The 15,027-nt window shown below is 40.7% G+C and overlaps 1 protein-coding gene across 1 annotated transcript in view; it reads left to right on the plus strand.

Annotated features, from left to right (window-relative positions):
* The window catches only part of LOC126471289 (glutamate receptor-interacting protein 1), a 445,652-nt gene that overhangs the window by 238,315 nt on the left and 192,310 nt on the right, over positions 1-15,027 (plus strand). The window lies entirely within an intron of this gene.

The following is a 15,027-nucleotide window of genomic DNA, read 5'->3' on the forward strand; positions in this document are numbered from 1 at the left end:
TGATGCCATGCTATTAGGTGTCAATCAACAAAACTATATGCTGGTCCAGAGATAACATAGCTAAATGAGGGGCTGAGAGTAGTTTGGATTTCAATGTTTGAAGAGCACGTTCACAGTTCTGGCTCCAACAAAAAGGTACATTTTTGTGTAACAAGGCATGCTATGAGTGGGCCAATTAGGCCACTGGCAGGAATTTTTGGTAGAAACCTGCCTTCCCTAGGAAAGCCTGAAGCTTCTTTGTGGACAAGGAGCGAGGCACAGATGTAACAGTGGAGATGTGGTCTGGCAGAGGGCAAACCCCATCCCACAAGACCTTGAACCCTATATAAACAATAGAAGGTTGAGAAAACTGAGATTTCACAAGGTTCCACCATAAGCCTGTGGACTGTAAGACAGAATACAAAGTTTGCAAATTTTTCAAGTGCTCAGCCATGGAGGAGGCCGTGACAACAATATCACCCAGATAATTAATGTAACATGGGGCAGACACAATCAGTTGCTCTAAAAGTTGTGGGAAAATAGTAGGGGTGCTAGTCACACCAAAAGAAAGATGTCAGTATTCATAAAGACCAAAAGAAGTATTAAAAACCAGCACTCTTTGAGACTCTTCACCCACAAGAACCCGCAGATAAGCTTCAGACAAATCAGTTTGAGAAAACTGCTGGCCACCTGATATTTTTGACAATAGCTCCTCCTGGTATGGGAGAGAATACATATCCATAATTGACTATGTGTTGACAGCAGTACTGAAGCAGTACTGAAGTTGCTACAGAGGCAAAGTTTCTACAACAGTTTCCAAACTACAACCAGCGGAGGTGACCATTCACTAGCCATAACAGGTTGCACCACCTCTAGAGTCTGAAGTCTGTCCAATTCTGCTTTCACTTGATCCTTTGGGGCAACAGGAATTAGGATGTGCTCAACAAAAACAAGGCCAAGCCATGGATTTCAAAGAAATATGAGCAGAAAAATTTGCAGCACACCATATACCTTCAGAAAACAAGTCTGAAAACTCCCCACACAGTGTTTTCAGTTGAGAATATGATACCTGATTGGATACAAGGTGACTGCGTTGGTGATAGAAAATCCAAAAGCCTGAAATGCTTCCATCCCAAACAAGTTCTCAACATCAGTATCAACAACCACCAAACATGTAATGGAACAAATCACTGACTTGTAAGAGGCAGATACCATAAATTGTCCCAACAGTGCAATGTTATGTTTGCTATAACTGACCAGCTTCTGCGTGACTGGCGTCAAGGGCAGCGAGCCTAAAGTCACACAGGTTTTATAATTCAATAGCATCACTGCAGCACCTACGTCAATCTGCAACCGGAGCACTATGCGAAAAACTCTTTACTCTGTAAACAACTTGGGAGAAGGCAGAAGCACTGGAGTCACACAGTTTACATCCATATCCTGAGCAACCTTCAGCAAACAATGCATAGAGACAATTTGGCCTTTCTTCTGGCAAGAATTAAAAGTAGCCCAACACTTATGGCATGCCAAACATTCATGCTGTACAAAACAGAAAGGACAAAATGGAAACAGAGAACACTGTGGTTGTCGCAGCTGCTTGTGCTGACCTTGGTCTGCTGGACACTGAGCCCACATGTTTACTGGTCACCACTGCCACGTCCATGTGCAAATTATCTGTCATCTTAGTGGGCACATCTTGTGACGCTACTGCCACATTGCCCCATGCTTCAATTTGGTCACCTGCTGCCCAAGAAACCACAAAAAATTCTGCTATTTGCAAAACTTCTGCCAACAGGGCTTTTTCACACAATAAAGCCTTCTGGTGCACTTCCTTATCCATAGCTAGACAGATAATTGCATCACAAACCATAGCCTCTGCATAAGAGTCACTATGGGCATCAGTAACAAATTGGCAGTTATGGCTAAGGCTGTGAGGTTCAGCTGCCCAGGCCCTGTATGACTGGTTTGGTTTCTTGCAGCATTGGTGGAATTCAGCTTGCACCACTATGACATGTATTCATTTGCAATAGTAGTTGGACAATAAACTGCACATGTGATCAGAACTAAGAGTTGCCAGTTCTTGTAAATGGGCAAGCTGACACAGTAATTGATACACATTGGGTAGAATCCACAAGAGGAATAATGGATTTGTACAAATTTGAGTTTGTCACACTGAAAACCAAAAAATGCTGTATGTGACTTTTTTCATAAGCTTCCCAATCCTTGGCTGAATCATTGTATGGAGAAAAAGTGGGTGGACAGACCTGTCTGTTAATGGAAGTCAACAAAGTGGTCACTACCAAAATAAGCTGTTCAATCAGGGCCAGTACCGTGGCATCCATAATCACTAAACCTGATGAATCTGCACTTAAGGACTGCACACACAGAAATCATTCCAAACTCTTTTTCAATCATGTAGTAACCAAATAATACACAAAACCTATTCAAGTAACACAAATATGGTTTTATTCATAAACCTCTGAATAATAATGGAAATTAGTCTCGTGACTCTATACATAACAAGATAAAAGAATCACACAGAAGGTGCAACATAAGCAATACACAGAACAACTGGTGTGAGCAGTAAAAACTAAAAGAATGTAGTGAGGATGAGTCAGCACTGCTCTGCAGCTGTGTAGGTGTGAGTCACCATTAGATGGAGCAGTCAAGACTGTGCCATGTGCGTGCTTCCTACAAGTGGCCACTAGAGGTAGGCCTGTGCTGACACAGTTGGCAGTACACACATGTGGCAACACTACACTCAGTGTGTTCACACTCACCTGCACTACAGTTGGAGTCATGAATGATGGCATTTCAGTTTAGGCTTGTTATGGGTACCTACGTCATGCATACTCTCGACAGCTAATGAGCATTCAGCAGTGTTCTGAATGTTCTGCTCTGAAAACCATAGCTAATGTGAGCATTAAACGTGCTTGTAGCGAATTGTTTAGTGAATTTCTATTTAATTTGTTGTGAGCTGTTATCACTGATGGTGGTGGTAAGTGATAAATGCTGCATAAGCAAATGAGGGACATAATTTGCAGGATATACGCTTCCTTCAAGCAGAAAGTACGCGCATACGTGTACTGCAACTGTCACTTGGAATCATCAACAATGTCATTCCTGTCCATACCTTGATGTGCATGAACTGCCATCATTTGTGAATCGGACTATAATAGCAGGATACTGCAAGCAGTATCTGAGCACCATTTCATCCAGTGCAAACACTTATAAGAAAATAAACACACACCCTGTCTGAAATGTTTTCTCTTGTCAAACAGTATCCATGATCTCATGTAGTTTCAAATATATCAGTAACATACCATCAGATGTACCAGTGTATACTATGAAACATCACTCCAAATCCTCTTTCCACCCGTTGAGTGTCCACTGATGGTGTTCATTCATCCCTGAAAATCTCTGTGCTCTGGAGTGGTGAGCAGATTTATAAAACTGGAGTGATGGCTTCTGTATGCCATAGTGAGACCATGGTTCTGTATGATATAGCTGCTCATAGGTTGTCATAGGCCAGGATTTAATTTTGAAATGACTTGTTGCTCTGTGGCCCATCCAGCTGCTGCTGTGATTTGTGATATTCAGTGGTGAGCCTCATTACCAGGTTGTTGCCTATGGCTATTGATTTTGATGGTGGTAGTTGCTTTGCAGTGGATATAATTATGATACATCCTTGACTTGATGATTCAAGAAATTATCAGTGCCTGAGTGACCTCAAAGGTGGAGTTCCCATGCAACAAGCACCCACATTTTCTTCATCTTCAGATCCACTGACATTGTCAGTTGACCCCATCCTGCACCCAATTTTCATGTGGTATTATTGCATTTAGCATGGTTACTGGAGCAGTCTACCCAATTTAAGCATTGTGATTTCTGTTTTACAGTTTTTTCATCTCTTAAATAACAGTATGGTCAATATATATTTCCTAGTACATTATTAAACTTTCCAAAATGAATTAAATAGTCATGTTGTATGTTTATTATTATTATCAGAGTGTAATGTTCCAGCAGTTAATACTTCATTGTTTTATTATTCTTGTATTTAGCTTTTAAGTGCAAGATGTGTAATGATGTAGTCTATTGTAATGTTCCATTGTCAGAGAGAATCCAAGGGCATCAAATGCATAAAGGAGTTAAGTATCACAGGCTATAAACTGAATCTTCATTGAATAACAGATTGTGTGTGCAAATGTGGTTACTCATACACCATTATTTTGTTGGTGTCTCAATAAGAACTGACATGAAACTTTAGACTAGTCTTTTAATTAATTAGAAAGTTTTGTGATGCAATAATTAACCTGAACCCAAAATACATACACTACTGGCCATTAAAATTGCTACACCATGAAGATGACGTGCTACAGATGTGAAATTTAACCAACAGGAAGAAGATGCTGTGATATGCAAATGATTAGCTTTTCTGAGCATTCACACAAGTTCAGCACCGGTGGCAACACCTACAACGTGCTGACATGAGGAAAGTTTCCAACCGATTTCTCATATGCAAACAGCAGTTGACCAGCATTGTCTGGTGAAACGTTGTGGTGATGCCCTGTGTAAGGAGGAGAAATGCGTAACATCATGTTTCTGACTTTGATAAAGGTCAGATTGTAGCCTATTGCAATTGCGGTTTATCGTATCGCAACATTGCTGCTCCCATTGGTCGGGATCCAATGAATGTTGGCAGAATATGGAATCGGTGGGTTCAGGAGGGTAATACGGAATGCCGTGCTGGATCCCAACAGCCTCGTATCACTAGCAGTCCAGATGACAGGCATCTTATCAACATGGCTGTAACAGATCATGCAGCCACATCTCGATCTCTGAGTCAATAGATGGGGACGTTTGCAAGACAACAACCATCTGCACGAACAGTTCGACAATGTTTACAGCAGCATGGACTATCAGATGGGAGACCTAGGCTGCGGTTACCCTTGATGCTGCATCACAGACAGGAGCACCTGTGTTGGTGTACTCAATGACGAATCTGAGTGCACGAATGGCAAAACGTCATTTTTTTGGATTAATCCAGGTTCTGTTTACAGCATCATGATGGTCGCATCCGTGTCTGGCAACATCGTGGTGAATGCACATTGGAAGTGTGTATTTGTCATCGCCATACTGGCATATCACCTGGCATGATGGTACGGGGTGCCATTGGTTACACGTCTCGGTCACCTCTTGTTCGCATTGACGGCACTTTGAACAGTGGACGTTAAATTTCAGATGTGTTATGACCCGTGGCTCTACCCTTCATTCAATCCCTGTGAAACTCTACATTTCAGCAGGATAATGCATGACCGCATGTTGCAGGTCCTGTACGGGCCTTTCTGGATACAGAAAATGTTTGACTGCTGCCCTGGCCAGCACATTCTCCAGATCTCTCACCAATTGAAAACGTCTGGTCAATGGTGGCTGAGCAACTGGCGCGTCACAATATGGCAGTCACTACTCTTGATGAACTGTGGTATCGTGTTGAAGCTGCATGGGCAGCTGCACCTGTACACGCCATCCAAGCTCTGTTTGACTCAAGGCCCAGGGGTATCAAGACCGTTATTACGGCCAGAGGTGGTTGTTCTGGATACTGATTTCTCAGGATCTATGCACTCAAACTGCGTGAAAATGGTAATCACATATCAGTTCTACTATAATATATTTGTCCAATGAATACCTGTTTATCATCTGCATTTCTTCTCAGTGTAGCAGTTTTAAGGCCAGTAGTGTAATATTTAACAGAGGATATCCATAAGAAAACTTTTAAAACAGTAATGATTTCAAAAATACTTTTGGATTAAAGGAGACCATTCACTGAAAAGCAGAGGCATTGAGTTATCTATAGGTGCAAGCAAAAGGAACACAACTTGCAAGCTTTCAAAGTAATCCTTTTCTGAGGGCACACACACACATACACACACACACACACACACACACACACACACACACACACACACGATAGGTTGTGCAGCGGGTTGTGTCTGGAGAGAGGCAGGAGGCAGGGAGAGGGATTGTGGTGAGTGGCTAGCACCTCACAGGGAGGCATCCAGTTTTCTGGCTGCTAGGAATGTGGGAGGGAGGGGTGGCAGGTACATAGGGTAGGCTTGTGATGCATGATTGCTGAAGCCAGTGGGGAGCATCGCATGCAGAACCTGATGTGGGGAGATGAAGTGGGAAAATGTGACAGCATGGGGGAAGGGGAAACTGTTGAGTGAAGGGTGTGAGGATGATGGTTTACTGGAGATCAAGGCCCAGGCAATCACAGGAGTGCAGGATGTGTTGGAAGGGTAACTCTCATCTGTTAGGTTCAGATGAGCTGGTGGTGGAGGGAAGGATTGAGATGGTTTGGGTCTTGAAGCAGCCATCAAAATTGAACATGTTGTGCTCAACTGCATGTTGTGACACCAGATGGTCAACCATGTTCTTCGGAACAGTTTGGCAGTGCCCATTCATCCTGCCAGACAGCTGGTTGGTAGTCATCCCAACATTAAAAGCTGTGCATTGTTTGCAACAGAGTTGTTATATGACATGGCTAGTTTCACAGGTGGCCCAGCATCTGATGGGATAGGATAAACCTGTGACAGGGAAGGAGTATGAAGTTTTGGGGAGTGAATTGGACAGATCTTGGACCTTGGTCCACTGCAGGTATACGATCCTTGTGGCAAGAGGTTAGGTGTATGAGTGACATAGGTATGGACTAGGATGCAGTGTAGGTTGGGTGGGTGACAGAATACCACTGTAGGAGTGGTGGGGATGATCTTGGGTAGAATGTCTCTCACATCAAGGCATAATGAGAAATAATCCAAGCCCTGATGAAGGATATGGTTCTGTTCTTCCAGTCCAGGGTGATAGTGGGTGAAGATGGGGTGCTCCTTTGTAGCTGACTCTTGGGTGTGGCAAGAGGATTGGGCGTGTGTGAGGATATGGCACAGAAGATCTGTTTGTGGATTTGATTTGGTGTTAGTGACCAAGGCCTTTGTGAGACTTTCAGCATACTGGTTGAGGATTTCTTGTCACTATGGATTCACTGTCCGCAAGTGGTTGGGATGCATGGAAGGGATTTTTTGGTATGGAAGGGATGGCAGCCGTCAAACTTCCCTACATCACCTTCAGCATGCATCGTCCTTCACTGGCTCTGACAACTACACATCACATGCCAAGCCTATGTACCTGCCATCCTTCACTCCTGCATTCCTAGCTGGAACACTGGCTGCCTCCCACTAAGCCACTAGCCCCCCACCACAGTCCCTCTCTCTCCATCTGCCCACCTTACCCAACACAACCCCAAACACAGTCTAGTCCTTTTGCCAAAATGCAAGCACTGGCACTGTATGTGCAGCCAGCACTACATAGGAGCATAGTCATGTGAACATGTGTGTGTGAGTGTGTGTGTGTGTGTGTGTGTGTGTGTGTGTGTGTGCGTATTTTACTCTAGCTCATAAAAGGATTTGAATCTATCAAGTTTTTTCTTTCTTTTGTGTGTGCCTATCAATCGCTCAATGCTTCTGCTTTACAGTGAATGGTTTCCTTTAATGCTAAAGTATTTACTTTCTACCAGAAATTTTTTACAACAATAATTACAAGAAGGTGTAGGTCTACGGCAAAACAAAATACATGGTAATACTGAAATAGAGGATACGTGTACATCTGATCTGAACTTTTATTAACAAGAGATTTAGTTTTTTTTTTTTTTTTTGTTTGTTTGTTCCTACAGTGAAAGTCCTTTTATAATTTGAATAAATGATTAACTAAATTTATGGAAAAATGCTCCTTTTTTAATACTGTATGATTATGGAAAATTAATTGCTCCAAATGCAAGGTAATTTTCTACTGTAATTTCCAAATAAATATACGTACATTCATTTTACTGAATAGACATACTCTCTCAAGAAGATGAGCATAGTATAAAAAATAATCAAGCAATATGAATACAGGAATTTTAATTCTCTTTCAAAAGTGTGCTCAGTTTTGGATTTGGTAGTAAGGTTTCCCAATTTCAGATAATGTTCTAAATTATTTCACTAAAAGTAGTAAGAGAGGTTTCTACATTTACTTGTTGAAGTATCTGCTTTACACATTGCAAAAGGAATGTCATAATAAAATATAATTTACTGAAATATCAATTTTAATATGATAATATGACAGAATGGAAAAGGAATGGAATATGAATTGAACAAAATGGTGTATAATGAGCACATAAGTTTTTCATTATTATTGTTTTTGTATGACCATTCACTTAATTTCATTGTGTAAATAACATTTACAGTTTTTTTATTGATTCTTTTGCAATCCAGCACATAATTTGTGTACTAATGCAAGAGCTGAATGCACTTTGTCCATCATTGTCCAAAAAAAGCTGGAATGTAATGACTAATAAGAAACTATCATTTTTCCCTCACTGAATTTGCAAATGGAACTGGACAGGGTGTAACTAGTACCTTCCACTCTGCACTGCATAGTGAGCTACAGAGTAGGCCTATATGTAATATAGGTGCATGATAAAAAATTGGGAAAAAAATCTGCTCACAGTCTGCTTGATAAAATCAAGACACATTAGTTTAATTAATCACAAGAAAAGGTACAAAAATTGAAAAGAAAAAAAAAACAGTAAATGTATTTTGGTATCATTACAAAAAAAGTTTTGTCAAGAAAGTAAATTAGTCATCAATGATACAGTCCACTACAGTTGTAAAAAATATGAAAAGAAAAGCACAACCCAGTTTCAGGACATGTAGCCCATCTTCAGCTGCATCTGCAAAATTGTAAATCAATAATAATACCTCTCAACATGGTTGAGATAATCAAAGCTACGCAGAACCAACAAAAATTCTTAGAGAAAACTTCATGTCCTGAAACTGGGTTGTACTTTCCTTTTCAGAAATAAATAATTTTCACTCCTGTAGCAGATTTTATCAATAATGATGCATAACAGTTGTGAGTGTTCCACCAAGAGGAAGTAAATTTGTGTTGTATAAAAATCAGTACATCACAGCTCCTCAGATAAGTGACATTTACGTTACAAGAGCATTTGTTCTGTTTAAAAAATTATAATATTGAAAGTACTTCTACACAAACAGTTGCAAGAGTGTATTCAGATCTGTCAATGCAGTTCTTTAAATTTACAATTTGATTTCACTTACTGCCCATCCCTGTGAGCCTTGAGTAACATATTCAGATAGACTGTACTTAAGAAGCTGTGAAATCCATTTCAGATTTTTTATGCTCTTGAAATAAACTATGAAAATTTTTGTTACTCCAGTATATAGCAAAATTTATTCTTACTATTGCAAATATGATGATATCATTATTGTATTGAGCAATAATGATAACACCTTCAGTTATATTTGCAACCAGTTTTGGAGATATGGTCAACCATCTTCAGGTCTCTAGATAAAGCAAATATAGTATTTATCATACTATACAATAGACAACATTATAATGTCAATATTTACTTTTTTAAATGATAAAAAGTTAACTATATTAGACTGAACCAATTTACATTCTACAGGATGGCCTAGAAATGTTGTAAAAAGCTTCGAGGTGTTGTAGAGGGTATCTTGCAGAAGAAATTGAAGATAGGAACCTGTGTCCAAAAACATCATCCAATGACACTACAGAGCTCTGAAGTTGTAGGCACCAGCAACTGCCGCTAGCCCACCCCTAGGCAAATCTGACTTTTTATGCTGACAGACTGTATGTGGAACATTTCACAATGTTCTTTGTTATTCAGTAATCATGAATGAGTGCCACAATTGCCACTGGAGAAGATGAGGCTAGCTGCCATGTACGCAGGCCTTGTATCTTATGAATGTGATCCCCTGCTTCCTTGGTGAATGAATGTGTCAGGCAGTGGTCTCCACCTGCAGTTTACTTTTCTCCTGTATACCAGAATATTTTTGGGGTTTTAGAGGGTCCAGGAGAAAAATAAACTGTAAATGGAAATGTATGTCTGGAACCATCCTCCACTAAGGCAACAGAGCATCACATTCATAGAAGACAAGGTCTTTCTATACAGAAGCTAGCTCCATCTTTATCGTCGGTGATCATGGCAATCAGTTGCAATCACTGACTTTGTAAGACATTCTGCCTACAGTCCATCAGCATACGAAAGTCATGTTTGTGCTGAAGGGGTGGCCTGGTGGCAGGTTCTGGCGCCTGTAACTTCAACACTCTATAGTGTCACTAGATGACATTTCTGGACACAGGTTCCTACCCTCAATTTGTTCCTCAGTTTGGTGCAGTTTCTGGGACACCCTGTATATGTGTTTGTGACCAGTATAGCATTAAAACTATAAAAACATGAATTATGGATAGTGCCTCTACTGTAACAAATCAGCAGTAATTATTGGAAGACCAAATGCACTAAATTGTAGGTACTTAAGGTTGTTCAATAAGGTCTGAAACCTATTATGCTATAATAACCTTAAGAAGAGGACTGTATTCCACTTGTGTCAGTCACATAAAACTGTCAAATGCTGTGGTGCACAGTGCATCAAGAGGTGGGATGTAAACAAATAAAAGAAATTTATATTTAAGTTGCTTAAAACCTAAACACAGCTGTATCTAGGAGCCTGAAGATGTTTTATTGTACCACCAAAACTGGTCGAAAGTAAATAAAAACTCATGCATATATCTGAAGGAATTATCATTATTGCACATAAATATAAAGCTGCTGTCCCAGTATCTATCAGAAAGTGGATGTACACGAACTAATATAATATGTTTTGCTGTTCGGTAGTCTCTTAAGGTTTACTGCTAGACCCTAAAATCAATGTGACTCAATATTTCAGTGATCCATCTTCAAGAGAATGCTGCTGCTGCTGAGTGCCACAGAAAAGTGATGCCAAGGCTGCATATTGTAGTCCTCTACAGGTATCAATACAGTACAAAGTGCATGCTCCACCCATCACTGTTGCTGCCTCCAAGATTTGGCTGGAGGTGCTGCCTCTGGTAGAACACCAACATCAACAATATATCTCACTCAAGGATTACCTTCAAACACTCAGACTGGCTGCACCAAAGAACGCTATCTTTTGATTGAAACAGTATGGGTTCTACATCCTGCTGAGAGGAAAACCCTTATCTTTATTAATCGAACTTTCCACCAACATAATTTCAGTTGTCTCTTTATAAACACTGTTCCAAAAACCAGAAATACTGGTAACTATCAGAGTCTCATCAGATTTCATCCAGTGCCCCTCATTTAAACAGTGTTCTGCAACTGCTGAATTTTCTGGCTACTATAGCTTTGTGTAATGGTGATGTTCCAAGCACCTGACCTGATGTATGTGAATCAAACAGCCTTCCCACATTGACAGAATTTTTATATGCCAGGCTTCCTAAGCCCAAAATCATATTTGATAGAGCCATGTAGTGCCCTAATCTTGCAAGGTGGACAGAATACATTCTTAATGTTAAAACTACTTAAAATTATTCTAATCTTGGATGATAAGTGCCCAACATAAGTAATAGAGGCCACAGATCTACGCTTGTCTTCATGCACCTCTGGGAATGATACGTGCAAGTTCTTGGATTAAACTCTCCACATCAAAAATGCCAAACGCTTTGCATACCAGAGTCTTAAAGACGCGATTGCTTTGGTACAGTGGATGGCAACTCTTAGCATGCAGGTACCAATCAGAATGTGTTGGCTTCAGTGAATGCTATGTCTCAGTGTACCATCAGGTTTTTTGTAAATCATGACATACAAAAAAGGAAGCCTCACATTATTTTCTACCTCTGTGGTAAAATTAATGTTGAGATGAGTACAGCTGAAGTGATCAAAGATCGGTCAAGTGCATTATGTCCATGAGGCCAAACAAAAAATGTTTCATCAGTGTATCTCCAGAAGTACACTGGGTGTGAAGCTCAAGTCCTCACTGCCCTATCCTCAAAGTCTTCCAGGAATAAGTTGGTGACTGTGTATGATAAAGGGCTACCCATAGCCACTCTCTCATTCTGCTAAAAAATAATGCCATTAAATGAAAAATACATTGATGTCACACATGATGACAAAGCTTCACTGGCTCTTCATCCAGTTTGTCACTAATCAAACTGAATGATTCTTCCAGAGGGACTTTTGTGAATAGGGATATCACATAAAACTGACAAGTGAATCTCAAGGATCCAGCCTCAAAGATATCAGCCCTCAAGTAATATCCACCATACAGGAAATATGGTGTTCACATTTGCTGACATATGGGCTAAGGACAGATGTCTAGTGCTTCACCAGATTGTAAGTAGGTGCACCTAAATTACTAATTATATGGTGTAAAGCTACCCTTTCCTTATATATCTTTGGTGGACTGTATAACCTAGGAGAAACAGTAGCACGAGGATGGATGCTTCATATTTACTTGTGAGTTTTGATGTGTTATCCCTATTCATGTGAGTCTCTCTGGAAGAATCATCGAGTTTGATTAGCAACAAACTGGATATATATTTGGTGAGGCTTGATCATCATGTGCTGACATCCATTTATTTTTCATTTAATGGCAACATTTTTGAGCAGAATGATGGAGTGGCAGTGGGTAGCCCTTTGTCACACATAGTCTCCGATTTATTCATGGAAGACTTTGAGGAAAGAGCACTGAGGACTTCAGCTTTAAAATCAATGTGCTTCTGGAGATAAGCTGACAATAAGTTTTTTATCTGGCCTCATGCTTATGATACACTTAACTCACTTTTGGACTGCTTCAGCTGTCTTCATCCCAACATTAAATTTATAATAGAGGTGAAAATTGATGGGAAGCTTCCTTTTTTGGACATTATGTTTTACAAAAAAAAACTGAAGGTACCCTGGGACATACCAATTGGTACCTGCATGCCATCCACCAAGCCAACACAATGACGTCCTTAGGAATCTGCTATATAAAGCAAATGCTATTTCCGACATGGGTAGGAACTTGCACATTTTGCAACTGGGTTTAAGGGAAATGAATACTCTGAGAAGCAAATCCATCATGCTATGGAGACAGGACCATCCCCAGAAGTGCTTGAAAATAAATATACAATGAAGAGCCAAAGAAATAGGTAACCTGCCTAATATCGTGTAGAGCCCCGCAAGCATGCAGAAGTCCAGCAACATGATGTGGCATGGACTTGACTAATGTCTGAAGTAGTGCTGGAGGGGACTGACACCATGAATCTTGCAGGGCTGTCTATAAATCCATAAGACTACAAGGAGGTGGGGATCTCTTCTGAACAGCACGTCACAAGGTATCCCAGATATGCTCAATAATGTTAATGTCTGGGGAGTTTGGTGGCCGGCGAAAGTGTTTAAACTCAGAGGAGTATTCCTGGAGCCACTGTGTAGTAATAATGGATGTGTGGGGTGTTGCAGTGTCCTGCTGGAACTGCCCAAGTTCATTGAAGTGCACAAGGGACAGGAATGGATGCAGATGATCAGACAGGATGCTTACTTACATGTCACCTGTCACAGTCATATCTAGACATATCACAAGTTCCATATCACTCCAACTGCACATGCCTCACACCATTACAGAACCTCCAACTGGTTGAACAGTCTCCTGCTGACATGTAGGGTCCATGGATTCATGAGGTTGTCCCCATAACCATCCACACCCATCCACTCGATATAATTTTAAATGAGACTCGTCTGACCAGGCAACATGTTTCCAATCATCAGCAGTCCAATGGTTGAACAGTCTCCTGCTGACATGTAGGGTCCATGGATTCATGAGGTTGTCTCCATAACCGTATACAACCATCCACTCGATACAATTTTAAATGAGAGTCGTCTGACCAGGCAACGTATTTCCAATCATCAGCAGTCCAATGACAGTGTTGATGGCACCAAGTCAGGCATAAAGCTTTGTGTCATGCAGTCATCAAGGGTACATGAGTGGGCCTTTGGCTACGAAAGCCCATATTGATGATGTTTTGTTGAATAGTTCACACACTAACACTTGTTGATGGCCCAGCATTGAAATCTGCTGCAATCTGCAGAAGGATTGCACCTCTGTCACATTGAGTGATTCTCTTCAGTCATTGTTGGTCCCATTCTTGCGGGATCTTTTTCCAGCCACAGCGATGTCAGAGATTTGATATTTTACCAGATTTCCAATATTCATGGTACACTCATGAAACCGTCATATAGGAAAATCCTCACGTCATTGCTACCTCGGAGATGTTGTATGCCATCACTCATGCACTGACTATAACACCACATTCAAACTCAGTTAAGTATTGATAATCTGCCATTGTAGCAGCAGAACCCAATCTGACAACTGCGCCAGACAGTCATCTTATAGAGGCATTGCCACCTGCTGCGCCGTAGCCTGCCTGTTTACATATCTCTGTATTTGAATATGCATGCCTAAACCAGTTTCTTTGTTGCTTCAGTGTATTTCTGTGGCCTTTATCCTTAGGCTGGGGGCAAGTTATTCAAGATTGGAAGACTTTCAAAGAGTCTTAAAATTAAGAGTTTATTCCGCCCACATTTCAAGATTCAGACACTGCTCAGCTCTGTAAAAGATGATTTGGGACTTAGGAAGCCTGGAATAAACAAAGTGTCATGTCAACAGGGGAAGGCTTACATCAGCCATTTAATTCACAGAGTTTGGGACAGGGCATGGAACATCGTCGTCACGTGAGGCTACAAAAACCAGAAAAGTCGGCAGTAGCAGAACATTCTTTACATAAGGGACACAGGATGAAATTTAATGAGACTCTGATAGTTGCCAGTACATCTGGATTTTTGAACAGAGTTTATAAAAAGGCAATTGAAATTAGGTTTGCGGATAATTTGATTAATAAAGATATGGATTTTCCTCTTAGTAAGACATAGTGTAGAATCTTGCACTATCTCACATCAAAACACATTTTTATGGTGCAGCTCACTTGAGTGTTTGAAGATAGTCCTTGAGTGCTATACATCATTGATACTGGTGTTCCACCAGGTGCAGCACCATCAGCCCAGTCTTGGAGGCAGGAACGGTGGTGGGGGCCAGATACGCTGTGTGCCTATGTAGCCATGGCTTGGCTTCATTTTTCAGTAGGTCTCAGCAACAGCAGCAT

This window comes from Schistocerca serialis, chromosome 3 (assembly GCF_023864345.2).
Source record: "Schistocerca serialis cubense isolate TAMUIC-IGC-003099 chromosome 3, iqSchSeri2.2, whole genome shotgun sequence".
Taxonomy (NCBI): domain Eukaryota; kingdom Metazoa; phylum Arthropoda; class Insecta; order Orthoptera; family Acrididae; genus Schistocerca; species Schistocerca serialis.